General features: G+C 43.5%; 1 protein-coding gene and 2 long non-coding RNA genes across 12 annotated transcripts in view; 2 read left to right on the top strand and 1 right to left on the bottom strand.

The window, feature by feature from the left end:
- Positions 1 to 20,163, bottom strand: part of FOXP1 (forkhead box P1) — a 581,289-nt gene extending 561,126 nt beyond the window's left edge. For 4 of the 10 annotated variants that reach the window (XM_025984867.2, XM_025984848.2, XM_025984839.2 and 1 more), the window contains exons 1-2: positions 19,980 to 20,156; positions 17,936 to 18,086 (exon numbers count right to left, since the gene is read on the bottom strand). The gene's annotated coding sequence lies outside the window, so the exon portion shown is untranslated. Of the gene's footprint in view, positions 1 to 17,779; positions 18,436 to 19,979 lie in introns of those variants that run through there. The other 6 variants (XM_072720440.1, XM_072720452.1, XM_025984809.2 and 3 more) reach the window with 5 other exon arrangements.
- Positions 18,077 to 26,056, top strand: part of LOC140593914 (uncharacterized) — a 46,369-nt gene continuing 38,389 nt past the window's right edge. Inside the window, exon 1 of the long non-coding RNA XR_011994340.1 lies at positions 18,077 to 18,137. This is a non-coding gene — a long non-coding RNA (uncharacterized lncRNA). The remainder of the gene's footprint in view (positions 18,138 to 26,056) is intronic.
- On the top strand, positions 18,697 to 23,868 carry LOC140593915 (uncharacterized). Its single transcript, XR_011994341.1, has 2 exons — positions 18,697 to 19,021; positions 23,584 to 23,868. It is a non-coding gene; the product is annotated as an uncharacterized lncRNA (long non-coding RNA).

Raw genomic sequence — 26,056 nt, 5'->3', positions numbered from 1 at the left:
CTGCACCTGCACCAATTTCAGAAGCAAATAAAAATACCCCACAAAACCATATTTTAGGAGCTTATTCAAAAGTCAAGAGACAAAAACCCATGCAATCCACACAAACCCCAAAACACAACAACAAGGTAATTAACCTGACGTTCCAATTCACTACACGTCTGGGAGGTATACCTCCTTCCGTTTTTTTAGTGATCTTCGCCAAGTTCGCATCTTTTACCCAACTTAGCTATGTAATATGACTTTTAACCGATACTGATAGAATAATCATAATCATAAGATTACATAAGAGCTAACATGTATTAGTCAGGGACCATGCATCACATTTTATGGGGATTACTGCACTGAATCCACACAACAAATGAAATTCTATCAGTCCTTTTACACACATACACACACTTATGAAAAATGAAGGTAAATTAGGTTAATAGGCTTTAAGTCACTCAAAGAGTGTTAAAAAGGCTCTTTAAATACAAGTTTGCAGAATTCTAGAGTCCTGGGTCTGAACCAAGCCAAAGTGTGATAGACACCCACAGCTACACTGGATCAGAATTTGAGTACACCTTGAATTGGTGCCACACACCTAGACAGTGTCCTTGGCATTAATGAAACTATCACTAGAGTTAACTGGCATTTGTAGATTTTTCATTTATATTTCAATAAATGGGGGAATAGTCCTTTGGTAAGTTAGTTCTGTGCCATTTGGGAAGGATGAACATTGAAAAGAGGGAAGGAAAGAAATCAAATGATCTACCAAGGGGTTAGGAGCTGCGGACACCAATGTCTCCATCACTCTGTCCCTGACAGAGCATTAGGGGGTAAAAAAAGGATGAGAAATGACAGCTTTATGAACTTCACACTGCCACTCAACATTACTTAAAGGGCAGCTTTCCCTGGAGACGCCAAGAATATACCAGGCATCAAAGCAATTCCATATCAGTACCTTTTTAAAAGGAAATTATTACAATATTTTACTCTGGTTCCTACCAATTCACTGCATACAATTCACTGTGTAAAAGAGAGTCTTCATCAAATACACATATTTGGTGGGGGAGGGGGAAGCTAAACAGACTCTTAATAAGAAATTCAAATCAAGAATTGCTCAAGACGACACCTGCCTTCTGGCCTAATGGAAAAATCAATCTGTCAGGTCTTAATTAAGTACTCAGGCTAGAAAGAAAAGGCGGCTGCTTATACTTGGTATACTACCTAGTATAGTGCTCATAGTCAAAATGTAAGTGAAAGTCATATTTGCTAAAAAAATGGTAACTGTACAGATGAGTCATTTGCTTCTGGGCGGCCATATATTTAGTCAACAAAAGGTGGAACCAGATGAATCTCATAGGTTTGTTGACAAAGATCTTTGCGAATAACGACATTTGGATGTCTAAATGATATTGTATTGAAACACCTAACTGAGAAGGTCCAAAAATAAGCTGCGGGGGAGGGGGGCGCGAGAGGGAACAGGGGCATCAGGATGTAATGCCTCCTGGCCTAGCAGTAATGTTGGGTCAGTAAATGAACAAAGGAGCCAGGAGGTAACCGAGGAATAGATAAATAAATAAGTGAATGAGTGAGCATGTAAGTAAATGCATCTGTGCGTTACTTCCATGATGGTCACTGAAATAACGAAATTCTCTACCTCCTTTATATAATCGCTAACAACTATGCAGGTATGTGCATACCCACGGCCCCTCCATCGCTGCAGTAAAGACTGTTAGAAACTCTGATGGATCCATTCCATCCACACTTGGCCCAGATGTAGCTAAGTGGCTGCAAAACAGCACACCTCACAGAGGCCCTCATCACCGTGGGCAATTCCCGTTGGCAAATGTGCAGTCTCTCTTCCCAACCTGCTGAGTGCACAGCCAGTTCATTCTCCAACTGCCCTGCCAGGGTAGGGAAATGGAGACATTGAAAACCGTGCAAGGATCACAAGTTAATAACTGGTTTGCAAATGGTGAGCCATCCTGAGCAGCTCTCTCGCGCTCTCGTTCCCCTAGGAACAAAACACCAGACACCCAGCCAGGGAAAAATAATACAGCCAGACTACGTAAACACATTCAAATCCCAAACCTGACTATATAAAACCCCTGTGTAGTCTAACGTTTGACCCAACTACAGTATCATTTCCAGTCCCTATAGTGGAAGATTAAGGTGGTTGTGAAAAGCCAATTTCAATGGGCAATCTGGGAAACAGCTGGATAGGAACGCTCTGGGGTTCCCGGCCTGACACTGTCTGAGGGAGCGCAGCCCGACAGGGGATCACCTGCTGACTGGAACTTATCTTCCCTCCTTTCCTCATTCGGTAGCAGACCTGCAGGGGGGAGCGGGGCCGATGCTCTTCTCTGTGGAGAAAGCACCAAATCCTCAACAGATTCTGGAAGGCTCTCCTCTTGAAGGCGGTGGGCAGACACTGGTGCTGACTGCTTCCAGCAATCGTGAGCTTCCTGAAAGTCCCACAGAGACATGAAACGTGCCTCCTCCAGTCAGGCCTCAGGGATGCTCCTAACAGACTCTCAACCCCTTCTCCAGAAGAAACGTATACCTCCTCTGCAAAGAAACCATCTTCTGGGGTAACACCATAAGGGCATCTCTGGGCTCCCAGAGATGGCCTGTCGGGACACAACACCGCCGAACACTCCAGAGCGCCCCCCACAACTGCGGCAGGTTGGCATGTCAGGAAGGAGTACCTTGCCGGATGAAGAGGGAGGGAGAGAGGAGGATGCGGGCAGAGATGTATGGGGAAAAGTGAACCAAGCAAGAAAGCTCGAGAAAGAGTTCGCCAGGTCCTCCCACTTCCGCCTTCACACGTTGTAAAGAGAAAGGAGCCCTCAAACTTCTAAGATCCTGTTGTCATGACACACAAATCCAGTAACGGGACTCATTCTTGTTAATAATAAACAGTCGCCCGACACCAAGTGTTTAAGTCAAGCCAGAAGCTGTTTGTTAAGTGCTTTGTGTCCATTTGCTCACTTGCACCTCACTTGGATCTGAACCCCAGACACCATCACTGCCGCTAAGATGCCCCGCCTCCAACTCAGCCACTTGCCGGGGAGCCAAGAAGGGCAGAGAATCTGTGTGTCCTTCTGCACAAACCAAAAACTACCTGGTTCGGGGAGCAATACTGCAGAATCATCCAATTATGTTACCACACTTTTTTTTTTCTTAAGATTTTATTTATTTATTAATGAGAGACAGAGAGAGAGAGAGAAAGAGATGCAGAGGGAGAAGCAGGCTCCACGCCGGGAGCCCGATCTGGGACTTGATCCCAGGTCTCCAGGATCAGGCCCTGGGTTGAAGGCGGCGCTAAACCACTGAGCCACCCTGGCCGCCCTATGTTACCATTCTAAAACTTGGTACTAATGACTAGAAAGACAAAAGAAAAAAAAAATCCATTCTTCTCTTCAAACACTGTTGGACTTGGAACCACCTCACAAAAACTCATCTTCCTTGACGAGGGTATCTCAACTGCACAGTGCAGAGGCACATCATCCCATAAGATAATTTCTGCATTCCATGCAGCTCAGGCCATCCATATCTCTGTGACATGGGGCCTGGTTGGCTTGTAATTCTTGAAGACAGGAAACCAACCAGAGCCCCTCAAGATGAAACTGCATGTTTAATAATTAAGAGTTTGGGATAAAAGGAGGAAAACAGCAGAAGCACTTTTCTGAGGCTGCCTTCAGATTCAAAGTCCAGCAGGTACCATACAGAATGAAGCCAAGGGCAGGTGACAGCGAAGAATAAGGAAGGAGATGGAGACAGAAGGTAAAGGTAAAGCAGCAAGATCCTGGGGAAAGAGCTACAGAAGAAAAGAAAGAGCAAGCATGAACAGGATTAGCTTCCCTCATAGGACCTTGCAAAATGCCGGCAGAGAACACCTACTCCAGAAGACGGCCAATATTTTACACTAGAGGCTCTCACAGCCCAAGGAGAGGAATGTGCTTTAAAACCTGAGCCCCTTGAAACTAGTATTACACTATATGTTAGCCAACTAGAATTAAATAAAAACCTGAAACTAAACAAAAACAACAACCTGACTCCAATCTGGATTTAGCAATGGGGAGGAAGTCAAGATCACCAAGTGTGAGTGGCAAAGGAGAGCCTAAGCCAGCCATGCCTGTCCCAGCCTGGTCTTCCTATTTTGCAGAGGAGGAAATCTTGGTGCAAGAAGCAAAGTCCTGGGCAGCCCGGGTGGCTCAGCAGTTTAGTGCCGCCTTCAACCCAGGGCCTGATCCTGGAGACCTGGGATCAAGTCCCATGTTGGGCTCCCTGCATGGAGCCTGCTTCTCCCTCTGCCTGTGTCTCTGCCCCTCTCTCTCTCTCTCTCTCTCATGAATAAATAAATAAAATCTTAAAAAGAAAAAGAAAAAAAAGCAAAGCCCTGCAAGACAGTTAATAAACCCCAAGCAGGACCAGCTTCAAGGGTATGTGACAAGTGCAGCTACACAGGGCCCTGTGATCAGGAGGGACCTGGACTTGGTTTAATGCTCTGCTATCACCATCCAAAAACTCTCAGGATTCAATAAGGAACCCCACACTTAAATTTTGTAGTGCATCCTGCAAATCATACAACTGGCCTACTCCCACTTTCCATTTATTCTTTGAATTTGCAAAAGTCTCATAAGACAGACTTTACCTCTGTTTTTGTTTTGTTTTGTTTTTTAAGGGTAATTTGTTTCATGGGCTATTTAGACTATATGCGACCTCTTGGCTGTGATGTCCTAGATTCTCAAAAATTTGTATTTGATGCACAGATCAAACATTTCTTCATGCCTAATACGTGCTCCAACCTGCAAGGCAAAATATGCTCCCTATGATTGTCAGAACCCATGGAAAAAGACACAGATGTCACTAGTAGGTTTAATGGAGGGATGATGCAACAGGTACATTCTAACCTCAAGAGGTTGTAAAAACCTAAACTACTCACCTAAAACTCAGTTCCTGATCCTTGACCTATCCTCTTTTATCCACAAGAAAATGTACCTCTCCCAAACATATATACACACACCAGTATAAAATAAGCACACAGGTATAACACGTGTATCCAAAGAAAAATCTTGTGGTCGAGATGTCTAATATATCCTTGGTCCCATTTACATTACAAACTTCAGAGAGAGAATTTGGTCCTTATGGTGTTACCCCTGAAGAAGGTTTCTTTGCAGGGGAAGAAAATATACATGCATATACTTGAAGAGCAAGTAGTTACTAACAATTGTATAGAGACTAGGATACAGAAAAAAATGCTCTTGATACAGAGTAGAATAAATGCAGGTAAAAAAAACATATGGAGTATTATCTGTAATTCTGTTTTTTTAAAATATAGATACAAACCAACACACACACTTAGATACATCCAATCATGTATACATAAATGTGTAAACGTAGATATGGCTATTATCACAGGTAGCAAGGCTGGATTTGATCCCAGTGGCTATCACGGTTGGCAAGAGTCGGTTACCCTCTCTGAACCACAGCCTCCTGATGAACAAGAGGTGGCCTGGATCAGGTCATCACCAAGGACTCTATCGTTCTCACGGGATCCCACTCTGGGGATCAGTCAGTGAAGCCAAAGAAGTTCCCACACTAACACTCTGTCTCAAACCAAATTGGCTCCTGCCTACTTCATTGGCTCCTGCCTACTTCACTGTTCTCACAAGAAACTTTAATGTTCACATAGCATGGCTAAAGTGAACAAATAACTCTGTATATATTTTAAAATATGGATATCTTACACCCCAGGAATTTTTTAAGACTTCCTTTTTTAGCACAGTTAAAGGTACAGAGGAAAATTAAAGGCAATGTACAGAGATTTCCCATATCCCCCCACTGGCCCACACAGCCTCTCCCGCCAACAACATCCATCCCCAGATAACACAACTGTTACTACTGATGAGTCCGTAATGACATGTCATCATCCACCAAAGCTCACAGTTTACAGGACAACATTGTAGTTGACTCCTGGTGCTGTACACTCTAGAAGTCTGGACAAATATATCGTGACATGCATCCACCATTACTGTATCATACAGAATATTTTCACTACCCTACAAATCCTCTGTGCTCTATTTACCTCTCTCTCCCCAACCCCTGGCAACCACTGATGTATTTATTGTCTCCACAGTTTCACCTTTTGCAGAATGCCATATAGTTGGGAGTGACACAGTAAGTAGCCTCTTTAGATTGGCTTCTTTCATACCATGATATGCCTTTAAGATTCCTCTATGTCTTTTCAAGGCTTGATAGCTCATTTCTTCTTTTTTTTTTTTTTAAGTAAGCTCTCTGCCCAATGGCGTGGTGAAGGGGGGGTTCAAACTCACGACCCCAAGATCAAGAATCACAGGCTCCACTGATTGAGTCAGCCAGGTGTCCTCATTTCTTCTTAGTGCTGAATATTCCATTGTCTAGATGTACCATGGTTGTTATTTATCCACTCACATGCCAAAGGACAACTAGGTTGCTTCCCGGTTTTGGCAATCATGAATAAAGTGGCTATAAACATTTGTGCGCAGGTTTTTATGTGGACGTAAGTTTTCAACTCCTTTGGTTAAGTACCAAGTAGGGCAATTGCTAGATCATATGCAAAGAGTATGTCTGGTTTTATAGGAAACCACCAACCCATCTTCCAAAATGGCTATGACAATCATGCATTCCCATCAACAATGTATTAAGAAAAAAAAAAAACCACTGTTTCTGAGATATTCATTGTACGACTCTCCCCGACCTGAGGACTAAGGATCTTTTACAGGGCACAGTGGAAATTCAAGGGAAATGTTCCATCCTCTTTAAATCTCTTCCCAGCCTCCTCACGCACGGTGCATGGTCAGGCTCCTTGGGATTTTCCCATTCTGAAAGAGAAGCTGTTTGGTGAGCCAGGCTCTGTGACCACCCATGATCTGAATTATGCACAGGTGTTCAAAAATACAGAGGGATCCAGCATAATTAAGAGCATTAAGCAATCATCTCAGCCCAAGGAGGCAGTTGAAGAAAAGAAGAACAGAGTTTGGGCAGCACTTTGGGAAATAAATTCCACAGCCTTTCACCAAGTTGAAATCTTGGCTTTGGACACACATAGAAATGAGCCTGGCCTGATCTGAGCTCCCAGTGGACATCCGCCAGATCACAAAAGTTGACCCAATTGGCCTGCCTTACCACCGAGAAGGCCACTGCTGGAAGAGCAGATGGTACCGCTGGTAAGAGCCAACATGGATGGACAGGACGGCAGACAGGATAAGGGCAGAACACAGCGCGAGCCAGGGTGGGAGTCTGCTTTCAAGAGAATCATTTCATCAACGCATCTTTAAAGAATAACATTACAGCAGCCTTCGATCTGATTTCCTTCTTTTATGGACGTCAATCACTCTTTCTTTCTGTCCTATAAACCACAGCTAATTATTCCTTTATTTTCTCTCTTGTCACTTGGTACTGTTGTACAATAGGAAGACACCTGCTCAACTCTGTCCAGGAGGGAATGTCTTTGAGGGAGGAAACCCCTTTGCAACAAAGAAGGAGGTGTCAACGTTTTCCCACAAGGTTTTCAGGAACCCCAGAAAGAGATGCTCAGTTACAAGTATTACTTCTCCTTAAATAAACCATCACCAACTATAACTTTGTTATGAGAAACTCAAAATTTTTTCTTTAAATTAAAGCCATTGTTTAATGGTAACACGGACCCTAATGGTCCCTGTTTAACACACCAGTCTGCTAAAAAGAGGATTGTCCAAACATTCTCCCTTTGTTATATTTTTCCTCCATTCTTCAGGGAAACACTATCTACCTTCAGACTCATTTTGTTTAACATCTCTGGTCATTTATGCTATTTATTGAGTATCTGATATTCCTAATAAAACGTCAGTACAAATATCCAAGTTGTCTAGAGGGAAAGAAAAAGTTTTTCCAAACTTCCCTGGCCAGTCAAGGTAAACATTTCTATGACCCAAGTCTGTTGGCCACACTGACACAAATGCCTTTTATCTTTCCCCTTAAATTACAAAAGATTATCATTTTACTCAGCAATAAGCCTGACTAAATCGAAACTCTGTACATCAGAATTAAATATGTTCTATCTACTCAAAATGAACAGTGTATTATTTATCACTAATATTTAATGACAAAAAAACTGATAACTCTCTCTGGTTATACCACTGATTTCATCTAGTCGCGCATCATCGATTCCTTTGGTCATTAGCATAATCACAGAGCATCAACTCCGGCTTATGCAGCAAGTTTGATAACAGAGCTGAAAGTAGACACACACTATTTTAAAAACATGTTCCGATTTTCATCTGAGTATATCTTTATTTATATGGCTTTCTTACCATAAAGATGCCAGTCCTTTAAAATATGCAGAAATCACTTTCTACGCTGAAGAACAAGGTGCTATATCATAACAAGGATACAGAAGTATAAAGCGCCTGTTAATTAAACATCGCTTTTTAACTTGCTACCCTGCATATGTAACTGCTAAGTTCTAAGCCAAGTCTTTAAATAAGAATGAGAAAATGGCTAGGCTCCTTCAGATGAATGCCTAGCCTGGTTTTTTTTTTTTTTTTTCCTTAAATGTAAGAGATCAACCACTTGATATATTATTTTTTTAAATCAAATTCCCTGGTAAATGTTTGATTTTAAAGTCCTCCCTCCTCCTTCCCCTCCAAAAAAGCACTGGCAAATGAACAAATTATAAAGTTCGAGTCAGGACTGATCGTTTCACACTAATCCTAAATTTTCAATGTATAATACTGCAGAATGCGGCTGGGTTTCAAATGTAAAGAACTAGTCTCAAATAATATTCAGTACTTGAAAAGGTTCAAGTGGAAAATGAATAAACTATAGTTACATGTATTCACATGGATGAATTTTACGAACTCTACTGAACAACAAAAAAAAAGCAAGTTACTAAAGAACGCATACAGTAGGATACCATCAATATGAACCTTGAACGTGCTCAAGAAAACCCTATATTTTGGGGATACATGCGTATGTATTAAAAGCATAAAGAAATCCAGGGAATGAAAAACAGCCAGCCGAGAGCAGAGGTCATCTCCAGGGGACAGGGACAGAGGTAAGATGAGGGGCAATATGCCAAGGACCTCTTCAACCTGGATCAGAAATGTGTCCTCTCTGAAGCTGAGCTGCAGGTACCTGGGTGCTCTGAATTATTCTTTGAATTATACCTTTTTGGTGTCGTACACAGTTTTAAGAGAAATGGCTTTATAAATATCTGCCAGACTTCTCTCATCAGAAGTTATCCTCAACTCAAAGATAAAGGGCTTGAGGCCAAGACATCACACTTTATTCAACAATCAGAGCACTTGCTACAATACTACACCCTGCATCCCACTACCAAACCCATTTTCAGTGTTTTCAAAAGTGCTTTATTACTACCTTACGGAATTCTTCTAGTTCAGTACTTTGAGACGGGAAAGTCATCTCTGATGCAGAAAAGATCTCTCTAGTTAGTAAAAGTGACTGTACTGCTTGCTAACAGAAACAAACAAAAACAAACACAGAAATCAGATCTCTTTACATGTCTTTTAAATTTTGAGTTGATGTGAATATAATGCACCAGAAGAATAAGCTAGAAGCACACCTTGTGTATGATCTGGGGACAAAAGGGTAGAAGAAAAGTAAATTTTTGCCAGATGGGGAGTTTACCCCCCTCCCATCCCATTCCCATCCCTCCCCTGGCATATTTAAAAACCTTGAGCAGGAGTTGCCATAAGGACAGCGAGACAAAAGGGAGAAGCACCCCTAGTCAGCGGCAAGGAGGATGGCTTGCTCCTACAAGTATAAGAATTTGTTGTAAGCTTACCCAAGTTACGACTGCACATTTACTGTCAACATGCATCATACTGCAACAAAAGCCATTATTTAGAAAATAACATGAACACATTTAAGCAGTTGAACCCTTCCTAAACCCAGAGAAGGCATGCAAAACAGCAGGTCTGCAACAACATGCCTAATGGAGGCCATAAAGGAAAACCCGAAACTGAGCAATTTTCTATTTTAATAGACTAGCTTCTCCAAAATTATTTACAGTTGTATATAACAGATGCCCCACCCCCACCTTCTCAAGGTCCAGCTAGCTTCTTTCCAAGCAATTAACTGCAGCAAACTTTCTATTAGAAAATTTCTATAATACATCACTAAAAAGGGTCTGTCATTGATTCCCTAATGATAAATCAGTTAATTACTTAACCTTTCTTAATGAAATGATTAACATCCTTTCGACAAACAAGGAGGAGTGATTTAACATCGCACTGTAGATTTCATCAACCAGGACAGTGGTAATACTAGGCATTCTCCTCCACGGCACCTTTATTTTTTCAATCAGTTCCATTTATCTTTTATAGAAACCCTTTACTCAAGGGTAGAGACAGCTAGTTTTAAAACTTGGCCCACTAGAGATTTTTTTTGTTTTAAGTACTTCAGGATCCGAACAGCAATAAAAGAACTTTGTATTAAGGAATATTCCAAATGCCACCCAAACCTAGAGCCAAAGCAACTGTCTAGTTCTAAACATAAACACAATTGCCAACTTTTTGGTATCTATTAAAATCAAGCCACACCCAAAGTCAAATGGAATTTTTTTTTTTTTTTTAATTTAGGTGAGGGCATTTCAGATAAACACTCTACCAGGTAACTTCAAAAGGCACCGTTACTAAAATACAGACCAAAAAAATGTCTTTACAACTTTTATTTAAATAACTCTTTTGATCTTAGTGGTTAGATCTTTAGCTGAAGCCTTGAATACTTAAACAAGCCTTTTTATTTAGCATTTTATCTTCCTTTATCTCATAATCTTGTAGGATGCATTCTTCTTAGGATTCTGCTTTATTTGTGTGGCACCATTGGCAAAGCTATTTCCATCAATACTCCTGCAGACCCCATCTTACACAATGGTAGAAAATGTCCCAGGATGCCTAGGGAAATCGAAATACTTCTGCCAGCAGGGTTACTCTAATGAGTAAACAGTTCAGATTTTAAAATTAAGATGAAATACTCAGAAGAGAAAAAAAAAACTTCAGAAAGCCATTTGACACTAATTGGTAGCTACAACATGACAACGCCCATTGAAAATGTGGATGCAAAAAGGGCATGATGTGAAAGGAAATGTCCCATACTTGGTGAAAGCTATCGACATTCCAGGTTGTTCCTAGCACTTTGTGCAGCTGTGACGCTCGTGCTCTGCCTCTATTTCTCTAAGTATCTACGTTTCTTCTTGTGCTTGACTCAAAAGGGAAGCCTGTACACCTCTCAGATTTCATGAGGTCCAAAGAGTTAAGCTAAACCCTTCAGAGGAGTTGTAGGCTTTCATCCAACTCTGAAAATTGAGGAGTCCGGTTCTCCCACTTTGGCGGGTATCAGAATCGTGTGGGGAGCTTTTTCAAAACGCAAATGCTGGCCTCAGCCCAGATATGGCACATCCAGGAGCAGCGCAACTATGTCTCTGTCCAGAACCAAAGCTCTGCCGTGATTCCAATACTCGTACATGCTTAAAAACCACCAGTTTTGACTCTGAATGGAAATCCGAACACATCAGAAATCAAAGAGGTCTCAAGATAAAACAGAAAATCAATCAGCAAAATCCAAAAGAAGATCGAGATTTCAGTTCCAGAATCTCTAGCAGTTTAAATCACTTGGCCCATGGTCCCCTGGTTAGTGTGCTTCAGAATTACAAGGGGAGGTTTGTTTAAAATGGATTCCATCATCAGTCAGCAAAAATTCTGATCCAAGAATCTGTATTTTAATAAAACTCTCTGACACATATACAAACACACACAATGACCTGGAAGCAGGTGAGCAAAGCCCCCCTCTGAAACGTGTTGACTTAGGACCAACTGCAACTTCCTTCCACTTCACGCATGAGCATGTGTGTTCCATCTCTGTGCTCACCTGTCCCCAGGAGAGGAGACTGCCAACACCTCTGATCAGACATCACCAACTCAGGGCTCTGGGACAGGAGAAACACAAGCAAAACACATACCACATCCTCCCCTGCAAGAGCTGTGGTCAATGTCCAGAGAGCAACAAGAACATCTTAAAGAATCTGAGTAATAACACAGCACCTGTGCCATTAGATCACTAAGCCCAAAGAACATACCTTAAAATACTACCCCTAATTCACAGACAGGAAACCTAGAGCAGAGAAAATCATGTTATGACTCAAATGCAGAGCTGGAAGGGAAAGGGAAAAAAAAAAAAAAGCAACCTCAGGAATTCAGTTTTTGAGCCTGATGCTAGAAATATTATTCAGGGTCCTAGTAAATAAAGCCGATCACAGTCTTAGCTAAAATCAAGTAATATAGCAAAATGTAGATGTCCACCTGACTTCCTCCTAATATACACATGTATCCAAATATTAAAAATGGGGAGAAAAACCTCTGTCCTGTCTTAAGTAAATCTATTCTATTTAATTAATTTAAGATAATGCCATGCTTATACTCATTTTTTTTCCCCCTCAGCAAACTGTCCCATAACACACTAACCTCTGATAGCTACAAACTGTTGAAATACAACAGAATGACATGAGTTTTCTAGTCAGGGATCCCTCCATTTCAGCTGCTTGTCTGAATCAGCAGCAGTTGGAGGAAATATACCCATCAGGGTGCTCCTAAAGAAAGAGAACTAAACAGTACACAGAACCCTTGAACACAATTTTGTATGTATTCATGTTCCTTTTTAAAAAAAAAACTATTTTATTAAAAATGTGATTTGGAAAGAAAGTGCAATTAGCTCAGCACAGGCACAGCCGAGATGTTCCCCGAACACACCAGACATATGTAAATATTTCGTGATATCAGTTCCATTCGAGTAGACCTGTCAAGATATTTACAGGGCTTGACAGTATTTCTGTCTTTAATTAAATTTTTGCCTAGATACTTTAATGTAATTTAAATAGATTATTAGTTGTCAGGATCTAATATAAATTTTGTTTACGATTTAGTTACTTTAAGTACTCAGATTGAAGAAACTCATTTAACCCCATGACTGAGCAGCTTTGAGCGTCAAGAGAAGACCACTAAAAAGTCCCCACTGCCCTTTGCACTATCCCAGTAATCTTGAATTACTACAACTTAATTGCAAATATCAAAGCACTAAATTGGGCCCCCTCCCCCACCTTTTTTAAACAACCCGGGCTCCTGGAGAGCCTTAAGGAAAAACCCTTCTACACTTGCTGATCAGGAACCAGGGTCTTTCTCTTAGGCGGGTGATTCTCCCAGAGGCTGGTAGGTAGGAAATGTTTTTCTCACTTTAAATCCCGTAAAAAAAACTACCAAACAAACACCTGTTGTGCACAAGGTAGGGCATATATTAAAAACTGCCATCAGGGGATTTCAAAAAGAAAAACAAGCCTTGCAGAGACATCCACAGCTAGTTTGGTCAATAGATCTCATGACTGGGTACAACAGCACGAGGGAAAGGATACAGCTTCTGGCACAACCTTCTCTTGAATGGGAGCTGGCTTCTCAAATACAACGCAAAAAAAAAAAAATGCCTTAGCACAAACTGGCTGTAATTAATAAGAATAATTTATTAAAGAAACAAAGAACATTGTCTAATTGTCTCTCCTGACTGCCATGCACTTTACCACACTGTACTTCCTCTTTCCAGAATACCAGCCTTGTAGCCATAATTGCAAGAACATTATCTATAGGATAAAAAACCAAAGCACTTCTTGAAATCAAACATTCCTTACAACATTTATTTTTAGGTTGGCGACACAAGCCAAATATGCTTAATTTCCATTAACCACATCGTCACATGCACATTGAAATAAACTATGTATGTCCCCGCGGGGGTGGGGGGGGCACGGGGGACAATAACTGTCATGCATAAGATACCCCATATTTGGCCAGATTTTCCTCTGTTACAGGAATTCATCTCATCTCATGGCCTGCCCATGTTCCAGCTTTTGGCACCTCTAACCTTAATTCATCTGAGTACTGTGGAAGACAAGTATCTTTAAAAATCAGTTTAAGATGGCTCCTTGGACAGCACACGTGATGGCAAAGTGGCCTAAAGACCAGTGTAACTAGTCACAAGAAAGATCATTTGGAAAATACATGGGCCCAAATGCAAACTTAACTTGGCTTGCTGGCTTGATTCAAAAATTCAGTGTTTGATCACCTGGTGGGATTACTACCATCAACTGAAGGGGAAAAAAAAAAAATCCCCTGCAAATAGTAAAAGTATATGTTGGTTCATGTCTATTCAGCAGATGCCTCTCATAAGGTTATTTTCTTTAGAAAACAAACCTCTACTTGCTTGAGACCTTTATACACTCTAGGTCCAAAAAACAGAAAGAAAAAAAAAGCTGGCTGAGCAAAAATGGCATTTAGTATGACTGAATTCTATAAAAGGAATAGGACACCTAACAGGATAAGAAAGGGAAAGAATGAGCCCTTAGCAAAAATGTATTTTTGAAAAACAAAAATACCACCTGTGCAAATCTAGCTATGCTCTCAAAACCCTTTCTCAGCCCCAGAGAAACAGCTCATGCTCAATGCCTTGAAGTTGCAATTAAATTGTAGTAATTTAAGATTATCAGGAGAGCAAAGGGCAGTGGGAGCTCTTTGGAGGGCTTCCCTCCCCTCTTAATGCTCTTCAGTCAGGGGTTAAATGAGTTTCTTTAATGTAAGTACCTTAAAGTAACTGAATCATAAACAAAATTTATACTATTTTCTGACAGCCTGCAATCTATTTAAATTTTATTAACGTGTGCCTAAAATTATTTTTAAAAGACAGAACTCCTGCAATGCCCTGTAAATATTCTTGGCATACTCACTGAAATGTAATCGGTATGATAACAACTAACATTGTCTGAATACACATACTTTTTTGTGATGCGGCCTCTTACAAGATAACGTTTCAAAATCGAGTTTGAGTCTTAAGTAAAACATGAAAACTAAATAAACAGCACAATAAGATTGGCTGCAAGAGGAAGCTGAGTTCAAAAGAAGTTGTCACATCTGCTATATTCTCCCTCCACTTTCTTAATGTCGGCATTGGACGTGCTGTGGTATAAATATATTTGTTTAGGAAATATCCACAATTCTCCTGTTAATTTAAACAACTGCTGAAAACAGACATATTCTCCTATAGAGCCTAAGAATGCAAATACACAAGGCCAGGGGTAGAGTCTTAAGAGAAGCAAGGAAAAACTTAGTAACAGAAAACCATACCTCGGCTCAATATTAACCCAGTCAACTTTTGTTATTGTTGGTACAAATGATTTAACTAGAAAATATTTATAGCTTTTTAAAAAACATTACATATTGCACAGAATTGCCTAACAGCCTCCATGTGTATGTTTAACTCGCATTGTTTAATTATACAATAAAAGATAGATCCAATAAAAGCTACACACTTTGAAACATGTTGGGCACTATGGTTATGAAACTCTGACATAAAAAAACATAAAGTGCTTACTGTGTGATGGACACGTTAATTAAAAATGCAATCCTTAAATGGCAATCATTTTTATTCTTCTTTACGTGTTTACTTGCCCTATTTCCTACTTTGTTCTACTTAATTAAAAATGACACTTAATTTGGGGATAGTTATAACAAAAAAAAAAATAGTGTTGCAGTTTTTACTCCACTATTTAAATATAAACACAAAATCTTACAGACACATCTCCAGCAATATAACCTCCTTAATTTGAGACAGTTAATTTGAATAGTTGATGTTGCTTTCATTATACTTTGATAAACCTGTGAAAACAAAATGCTAAAGTAATTGCTGTTACTACTCCCTTTAAAAATGTAAAGCAGTTAAATTTTCCTAGACAACAAGCAAGGACAAGTTACAGAGAACTTGAATAAAAGTAGCAACGTGGTCATGTTGAATGTCAATCTAAAAAAAGAGGTTATGTCTAATCTGGAGAATGCTCCCTCTCGCCTTTTTAAATTCCAAGAGTGGGCTGACACAAAACTTCATCACCAGGGATTTTTTTTTTTTTTTTTTTTTGAGCTTCACATCAGATTTAAACCCTCACATACAAAACCTTGGCTTTCCTGACAAGGCAGATCTTCTAAACTTGATGTGAGAAAACGTTACCTAACTCTAGTGTAGGAGTCTGATGTTGGTAAAAAGAATTCCACTCCACAGTTCTGGGTAGCAAGGCAGCCTCTGGAAGACTTAATATTCATTCCATACCTTTTTGCGTGCATGCTCTTCATAAGCAAGACTGTATTAGAAAAATAACTTATTGAGCAACTCGACATCCATAAGGAACTCAAATGCTGCCTAGAGTGGAGCGGAGTATTTCCTTCCAAGTGAGCCTTAGCTTGCACAACAAAGATCAGCATTTGCAATGGTCCATTTCTGCATTAGTGAATATATAGCTTTGCTGCTTGATCGAATAGTCCAGAGTTCTCCATGTAGAGCTCCTGACAACAACCCAGCAGTAGTTCTGTTTGATCTCTCCTGCTTCCTTAATTTGGGTTGTCAAGGTTCAGCAGTTGGAGGCTGTTTACTTTACTTTTCCAAAAAAAAAAAAAAAAAACTGATTTCTTTTTCTCTCTCATACAATGACTAATCCAAAGTCTAAGGAGGGAAAAATGCTGCCAGTGGTAAGATGCTAAACCTTCCCCCCCACTACCAACCCTTTGCAGTGAGACTTTAGCTGACATCTTTTGAATGGTAACTAGTTGAGTTTCTTTTTATATTTTTAATGCTCTTTAATTATGAGATGTTTCAAGTAGAAAAGTCAGGGAGAGAGAGAGAAAAAAAAAAAAAAACATTCCAAATCTCTGAAACTGTAAGCCCAATTTTCTTTTCCTGGACTCAAAGAGATGGGTATTTCCACTTTGAGAATCAAAACTCCAGTGGAATTCTAAAAAAGATTTGATACATTTCTCTCTGGAACTGAAAATAATTGCAACTCCTCTGTCTCAATTATGCAGGCTAACCCTGAGTAGAAAACACCTGAAGTCTTACCATTTCTCTTCAAATTCTAGTTAAGACATCTCCCCTCAAACTGATTATCACTATGGAAAAACGAAGGAAAGGAGATGGAAGGTAAAAATTTGCAGAGATTCTTCAATATATTTTCAGCAGTAGAAAAATCCCTTAAATATCCTTCAAGTTTTTTTTTTTTTTTTCTCAACTCATCTATTGTGCAAGCCCTAAATCCTAAAGCCTATGGACAACCATAGGTAAAGTGTAGATGGTTTCAAGGTATAGACTCCTTTTAAAAGGAATACAGAATGCTCTTCCAGCATTCCTGTTTACAAAGCAGCAACAAAAAAGGAAATCCGAACTTGCAAAATACCTGTGACCGGACAGGAGAGCAACACCAGCTCCTTATAAGAAGCTTAAATGCAACCAAATGAAATGTTTATATTAATTTCATTATTCTGCCCAGGCGTCAGAGATGAGAGCTTGGGGGGGGGTGGGGGAGGCGTTGGGGGGGGGCGGGGTGATGGGAAGAGGAAGAAATAAGTTTCATTTCGGGTTTTCTGGTCGAGCAAAAGGAAAATGAATTAAAACGAATGCGTAGGATGAGCCCAGACTAAATCAATACACTTTGTAATCAGCCAGGCAAGGGTATTTGGACACAATGACTTGGAAATAATTAATAGTTATAAGAGGGGAGTGGGGTGAGAAGGGGGGACGGGAGATGTCACCATATTTTATCGGAGCACTTTACATTCCACGCTAAACTTTGATCTCCAGATTCTCGGATTTAGGAAAGAGAAGGGGAAGGAGGAAGAAAAAAAAAAAAAAAAAAGAGGAGAGAGAGAGAGAAAGTCCAGTATTCCGAGGCACCTACCAGCTTGAGGATGGGCACATTCCTGGCTCCGGGCGCCTCATCCCTACGCTCGCGCCGCCCAAGCTGGCCCTTTGGGGAGAGAGCCCCGGGGGCTCTGGGGTCTCCGCAGCCCCCGCCCGCGTCCTCGCCCCGGTGCCCGCGGCCGCCTCGACTTACCCGCAGAGTCCGGGGAGGGAGTGGGGGCGCCGCCTTCACGCCCGCGCAGGAGGCGCCGGCAGCACCATGGTCCCCGGCGCCGCTGCCGCTGCCGCTGCCCCTGGCCCGCTGGCTCGCTGCGCGCTCTCTTCCTCTTGCAAACTTTCGGGTTCTGCGGTCGACAAGAAACCAGGGCGACCCTCAGCAAGGCTTCCCGGCGCAGGTTGGGGGGAACTGAGGGAGGGGGAGTGGGATAAGTGATTAGGCTGGGGGGGCCCGGGCAGACAGGGCGGCGGGCTGGGAGGACCCGCCAGTGCGGGCGGACGGCGAGGAGGATGTGGCTCAGGGAATCCCTGCAAGGATCCCGAGACCGGGAACTCGGCCCGAGCCAGAGTCTCTGCACCTTCCCCAGGATCTTACAAAGTTGCAACAACAAAAAAGGAGGGGGGAGGAAGGGGGGAGGGGGTGGGAAAGGCATACGACCGCAGGCACAAGGTTTGGAGTTACAACTGTTTATTTAGTCCTTATTCTCACAGGGGCGGGAGCTGCGCGGGAAGGGGGGGGGGGAGGTGTGCTGCAGGCTGCGATTTCGAAGCAAACACTGGGGAGGGGGCATGCGACTTTGTTTCTGGGCGCGGAGCTCCCCGGCGCCCGCGTGTGTCACCGCCAGTCTCCGGGGACCGAGGCGGAGCTCACAACAGGTGGGGAGGGGGCCTCGCCGAGGGCCAAAAAGGAGAAGGAATCAAAGTTTCCGAGCGGCGGTATCTGGGGACGAGGGGGGGGGGGGCGGGAGGCGGGGGCGAGGGGAGGCGGAGGCAGCGGATGACCGCGACCCCGCGGCAACTGGCACACTCTGGGCTCCCGGCGCCGCCGTCCCCGCCCGGAGCGCACGCAGCCCCGAGCCGGCACAGCGGAGTCCCCCGCGGGATGGGGATGCAGCGCGGGGAGCTGCGGAGGCAGGCGGCGAGCTGGCGAGGGATGGAGACCGCCGGCCGCCGGGACGGGGCTGCAGGGACGCGGCGGCTCCCGCGCGCCTCTGGACAGATCCAGGCTTGGGAAACCCCCCGCCCCGGTACCCCAAGCTTCAAAGGAGAGCAAACCCCGAAAGTATGTGTGATGGAGGGGAGGAGACCCGACGCGGCGACTCCCCGCAGCGCACCCCGTTCCCGCTCCCACCCGCGGAGCTGGCCGGTCCGCGCCCAGGCTGGGTGCTCGGGCTCGAGCGCGCGTGAGGGTGCGTGTCTAGCCGGGGGTGCGCGAGTGTGTGTCCGAGTTTTCTGTGCTCCGGGGGCGGGGGGGGGGGGCGGCGGGGGAGCGTCCCCGCCGCCAGGTTCGGGGCCAGGCGCGCGTGGCACCGGGGATGTCCCGAGGCGCGGGGCCCGGGGTGCGGGCATCCCGTCCTTACGATCCAGGGGCACGGAGGGGCACACACTCGCGGAGAGCGGAGGGAAAAAGTTTGCTCCAAGTGCAAACTTCAGGCTCCCGAGGCTCCCGGCGCGCGCCCCCTCCCGCCACAGACGCGACCCCCGGCCCCGCGCCGGCCCTGCTCCCCGCCTGGCACCCAGACGCCCGACATCGAAAGTTGCGCCAGGCGGCCTGGGTTATTGATGCCTCTCCCCGCGGCGATCGCCCAGCGCGCAGAGCCAGGCGTGAAGAGGCCGAGGGGGAAGGCGATTTCGCCTCCCCAACGCCGTCGCCGCCCCCCCCACCACCCTCATTTGACTTATGGAAATGGACCCAAGCGTGCGGGCGCCGCCGCCGAAGGCCCCCCCCCACCCTCGCGCCGGCCCCAACCCCCCCCCACCCACGACACACACACACACACACACCCCAGAGCCTGGGCCCGGGCCCGGGGGAGAGAGGCTGAGAGGGGAGGGCGGGGGGGAGATGCACGTGGAGCCTGGAGGTGGAAAGTAGTTGTTTTTTTTTTTTTCCTTTTTTTTCGTTTTCCTTTTTTTTTTTTTTTTTTTTTGGTGCTGGTTGTTGTTGTTGTTTAAAGTGGCGGAAACAAGGCAGGAGGCAGCTTGGGAAAAAGTGGAGCAGAAATGGAAAAATACAAACTCACCCGCTGCAAATGGTCTCTCGGTGCAAACTAAGGTGTTTTCGGGCCTTTCCCCGCGCGCGCCCACTCCCGCCCGCGCGCGCACCCCCGCGCACACACTCACTCGCGCACACACGCGCGCACACACGCACTCCCGGACGAGGGCCGGGCCGCCGCGAGTACAGCATGCAACCGCCACACAATAAATAACAATAGATTCCTCCGCTCCGGACTAGCTTCCCGGAGCCCGGCCAGCGCCAGTGGCGGCGGCGGCGGCGGCAGAGGCGCGGGGAGCGCCGGCCTGGGGGCGCTCCCCAGCCCGCCTCCCGGCCTCCCGCCGGGGCCCCCTCTCCGCCCCGCGCGCCCCCAGGGCCCCCCGGCGCCCCCAGGGCGCGAGCCGCCGCGCCCCCTCCCCGGGCCCCCCGGGCCCCGGCTCCCCCCGCCCCCCCCCCCCGGCCTCCCGGAACAAATAAATAAATAAGGCGCGCGAGAGAGGCCAACACGTCGCGGAGGGAGATGTTGTTATTTTTTGCTGTTGTGCGTCCCTGACGTCACATCCACCTGCTGGGTAAACAACAAGGCTCGCAGCAAAAAAAAAAAAAAAAAAAAAAAATCGCAATTGCCAAAGCTGGGGGGGGTGGGGAGTTGGGGGCACAGCTTGGAGGGAGGGGGGCTCCCGGGAGATGGGAGCGAGGGGCGTTCAGGCTGGATGGGGAAGAGGGGAGGCCGAGCCCCGCAGACCAGAGAGAGGAAGGGAACGCCAGAGCAGTCCCTGGCAAAAGAGGGATCTGGCAAGAAAGACCTGGAAAAATAAGGCGCATGGGGGAGGGGAGGATTCCTCAGAAGATGGGGAAGTGGGGGGCCCATTCAGACACGGGGGGGGGACGAGAGGGAGAGTGTTAACAACTAAGGACGAAGATAGGAATGCGATGGCTATTTGCTTGGTTTCTGAGCTAAAAATACAGAAGGAAAAGAGAGAGGGTAGGCAAGGATGTGAGTTTCCTCCAGTTAAAAGTGAAAGTGTTTTGCCATCAGTGACAGTTGAAGGAGGGGGAGGTGGGGGTGGTGTTTTCAGCCCCCTTTCTCCCTCTCTCCCGTCCTCCCTCGGTCTCTCCTCTTTCTTTCTGCACTTTGTCCAATGAAAGAAGGCGAGTTCGGGAGGTGAAAGTTCAATAGAAGGACAAACCCCTGTTTGCAGGGAAACAGAAACCCGCCGGCGAGGGGGTTTCCCCCCTGTATTCCTGAATCAGGAGAGTGTAATGCGGGACGAGCTTCGCCCCCCTTCCTTGTCAGACTCACTGCTGGAATGTGTAGTTTGATCCACTTTGGGGGAAAGTGGCTGCTGCATCAGGAGCTGTGCTCTTGCCACGGTTTCTCTTAGGAAAACACCCAGGGGCTAGCATGTCAATCAGTTGTTGAACACAAATTCCCTGCTCTTCCAGAGATCAGTCACATGCAAAAAGCTCTGTCCAATTCTTTGAAAAAGTATGGGTTGGTGTTTTTTTTTTTTTTTTTTCTTTTTGCTGTTTTGAAGTTCGGTGGAATTTAGAAATTTGAAGGAGTCAATCAGAAGCCTGAATGAAATGTTTTGAAATATACATATACACGTATCAAACAAAAGACACTGGTGTTTCTTTCCTCTTTATCAACACAAATTGAAAAGGAAAACTTCTTATTTCCAAAATGTGACTTGGAAAGAGATAATGGGGTTCTATGGTGTGTTGTTGTTCACAGAAATATTTTTTTCAGACCCATCACCCCAAGATGCTGCCAAACTCCTAAGCCAGTATTTCCAGCTACTGGCTGGATGGTGTAACAGCCCAACTCTTAATGAGAATATATTGAAAGCCACTCCTGTGGATTCCTACAAAGTACCTTGAGGGTCTGGGGGGGGGGGGGCAGGGGGACAAGTACTGTTCCATTCCTTGAGACCAACACAGTTGTAGATAATAAACATCCTGGAAAGGTTATTATATATTCTTACAGATAATGTCTTTTTACAAATATGGTTAATCATCCATTTACAGAAGAATTCTAAATCTCTATTGCAATAATAGTATAAGACTACCACTTTAAAATTGTATCTGTTTTGCAAGCAAAAAAAAAAAAAAAAAAACGAAAACAAAACAAAAAACAAAGCCATTCACTAGTGCTATAAAGCCAGAGAAAGGGAGACTGTGCTAAGGTAATTCCAGCAAAAATTCATGTGTAAGATTCTATGCTCTCCAGACAAGACCATGCATTGGATCTTTTAGACTAGAATCTAGATGAAGAAAATGCATTTTAGTTTGTGTAGAACTTCCTGCCTTTCCAGAGGCTAGGGTTCCTGTTACCTTTGTTTCAAAACATTAAGACATTTTGACATATGTCTAGACCATATAGTAGGCACTGAAGACTGCAAAAATAAAATCCCTGCCCTTGAGGACCTCACAGTCTACACCTGTCAGTAATAACATATAATATTTATTGAATGTTTACTATGACCTAGCCACTGATAAAAAGCCTTATGTCAAGTCAATTCATAGTTGCGATAATCCTCTAACATCACTGGAAATTCCATATGCTGAATTCCCATGAAATAAGTGGAAATCTACAAAGTTGCCAGTCTATTGGGGAGAAAATTGTTTTTTTGTTTCTAAAATGTTTATGCCAGATAGAACATGTTTACAGTATGTGTTGAGTTGCAGAATTATAACTTAGGGAAATAGCAATGTATTTAAATGAGACCAATTTATTCATAATCTGTAAAGAACAATTCATGCTCTGATCCTGTTTTTCACGTTGGATGGTGAGCTTTAAAAAAATATTAGTATTGCCACACTAAAAAGATCTTTAGGTTGCTACTGATTTTATTCTGCATTTTAACTGCCTTCAATTCTACATTCCCTTGAAAGAGGGGGCCAACGTCAGATTGGCAACAAGTTTTGCAGACAAAAGGAAATCCTGGTTGTAAATCCCATGATATATTGTATTCAATTTTGTATATAATACTGTCTAATGTGCCACCTTATTTAAGAACTCCGTGTCCATTTGGCTTACATTAGGGGGAGACTTAACTGCAGCTTAACATATTGTTCATTTTCAACACTGTCACGTTACATTCATAGGGAGCACATTTTAATTTCTTTATCTGTAATCAACTGGAAGTTTCTTTTTGTTAAATTAAAGCAAGAAGGGTTTTTAAATAAAGGGCATGGGGGTAGGACGCCACCTTTTGGTGGTAAAACAAATAGAAATCCCCTTCAACAGATGTTCCTGACATAATTTCATTTTAACTACACCAAGGCAAAGGTGTGTGTCCCCGTTTCATTATATTTGAAACAACAGGAAAAAAAACCAAAACATCCTAAAGGAAAATTAGCAAACTATACTTAACTGCAACCAAAATTTCCTCAAAGGTTTTAGAACACGTTAGTGCCCTGTCACATTCTATTTAGCTATACATCAGACACCTACTTTGCTCTGCAAATACTTTATCAATAAATATATGCGCATTTGGGGGAACAGAAATGGGGTGGACATTTACCACTTAACAAGATACACGAATGCTTTTGTAAGTTTTGAGCTAAACAGAAACTTTAAATTCACCTAATTCAGTTGTTTCTTTTTTTTTATTTATTTATGATAGTCACACAGAGAGAGAGAGAGAGGCAGAGACATAGGCAGAGGGAGAAGCAGGCTCCATGCACCAGGAGCCCGACGTGGGACTTGATCCTGAGTCTCCAGGATCGCGCCCTGAGCCAAAGGCAGGCGCCAAACCGCTGCGCCACCCAGGGATCCCAATTCAGTTGTTTCTTAAACTAGTTACCATCTTCCTCATTTTTTGCCATAACATGATAGTTGCAAAATAATTAATGTAGTACACTCATTGGACTATAACTATTTTGGTAAACGTATTAAATATCTAATCTTACGTCAACCGACTTTTTTCTTTCTCTATTACTACTTTAAGTGGGAGATTAGGATCACCCTCCACAAATTAAAAACAATCGTGGTGAAAACGAAGTCACTAGCTCCTTTGTTATAGAAAAGGAGAGTGGCAAAAAAAAATTACAAATAATTTTTTAAGGGACAGTTGCAAATGCAGAAAGTGTTAATGACATGAGTAGCAGCGGAGAATGTTGTCTTTTCCTTTTTTTTTTTTTTTTTTTTTTGAAAAGCTGGAAGGATTGAAATTGATTACAGAAGGAGTATAGTTCTATGTGATTCAGTGTTATCTATTGCCATTCCAGTGGCAAGTCTCCTACACTTTGAGAAACAGGCATAGCCAAGTATTTCATATTACAGATTAGGAAACTGAGGTCCGCAGAGGCTAAATCATTCTCCAAGGCCAAATAATTGGTTAGCAGCTGGACAAGGATTAGAGTCCAGTGTCCTGACTCAGTACTTTTGTGTATTTCTCATCGTACACTTTCTGCTTCACAACAGTGGCATGCCACCCATCCTCAGACATTATGTGGCCTGCTTGGCTTCTCAGAAACAGCCAACCTACACATCCCTTCACAGACAGTGGAGAACCTGAGGCCATGGAGGGTGGAGGCCAAGTTTAACCCCCTACTTGCCTCTCCTCTCCCCTAGGTGTGGAAGACACCCAGGTTGGGGGTAACCACAGGGAAGAAAGGAGGGGAGGGTTGGCAGGAGAGATGGGGAGGAGGGGGGAGGGAGAAGTTAGTAAAAGTGGTCAGACTCTTAAAATGAATGCTCACACTCCTTCCTAGAAGAGAAGTATGGCAAATGAAATGGTGTGTTTCGCAGTAAGAGGCAAGAGAAGTATATGCTCTGTTCAGATGTCACTAAATGTCCACGTGAGAAATCAATAGAGGATGTCTTGTTTTAAAGGATACAATCTTACCAGGCACTCTGAGACCAACCACATTTACTAATTGCACGTCTTGAAAAGGTGGTCATGGATTGATGAAGACCTCTGTTTAAAAGGGGTTTCCCCAACAACAACAAAAAATTTTGTTCAGAGGCTCAGCATCAGACCTAGAGACAATATAGCATTTTCTGAGGTTGTAATCACAGAGAGGGGACTTAAAGAGATTGAATTCCCTGCTTTTCTTTCAAGGGCACAGTTCCCTAAACATGAATAAACATGGCCTGAAAATATTTTTAGATTTTTCTGAATTGGTCTTTGCAAAAAAAAGGTTGCTGTTAACTGTACTACATAGTATAGCTCTTTGCCCTGCGGGTTCCAGTGGATTGTAATCTCCAGAAACTACAATGTACAATAAAGTATTTGGCCCAAGTACCTCTACTCCAGAAAGCTATCCTAGTCTCCTAACCCCTGGACAATCGCAGTGCAACACGTTGTTAAATTCAAGACACATAAAGGGAGTATGAGTGGCTCAATCCTACCTTACCATAGGTAGCAGAATAACCTACAGTCTTGCTACACAAAATGAGATGTGCTGATCTCTAACATGAGTACCACCTGACACCATGTTAAAAATGCAGAATCTCAGCCACCTCCCTACACTTATGGGATCAAAATCTGCATTTTAACAATACTTCCCAGCTGAATCTCACACACATGCAAGTCTGAGAAACACAGACTTGCAGTGCACATAGCAGATCTTATACAAGGCACCATCACATCTTATGCAACAGGCACCATCTCAATCTTTACCGCCTCAGAATACCCAGCAGATGGTTCTTTAAGTTGTTTACCATACCTGGTTCTCCAAATTGTGTCTTTTGTAAACTTTGTTGATTCCTTGTTTTTCAACCACTTGCAAAGTTAAGCCACTGAATCACATATATAAACCATGATTAATTCCTTTGAAATTAATAGCAGGGTGACTTCTCTCTCCTGTTACCCCAAAGAGACTGCTAATTGCCCTCCAATTGTTTACCTTTGTGTTGTTTGATGAGTGCTCAGAGAAAGATGGAAGATATTCCCCCACCAGGCCAGAAACAAATGCCAGACAGGTTTTGGGAAGGCTGAACACATGCTATGACTACACCTTGTTAGTAGAAGGGCTTTGCTTTCTTTGTTTTGTTTTCTTTTTTATGGAAGGGATGACGCCTCCGTAATTATAGGTGTTGCTGTTTAAAATCCAGAATGTTTTCCAAACCACTGAGCCACACCTCCAGAGGCC

The sequence above is a fragment of the Vulpes vulpes genome, chromosome 9 (genome assembly GCF_048418805.1).
Source record: "Vulpes vulpes isolate BD-2025 chromosome 9, VulVul3, whole genome shotgun sequence".
NCBI lineage: Eukaryota > Metazoa > Chordata > Mammalia > Carnivora > Canidae > Vulpes > Vulpes vulpes.
The sequence above is the reverse complement of the archived record's forward strand: the minus strand, read 5'-3'. Positions and strand labels throughout refer to the sequence as shown.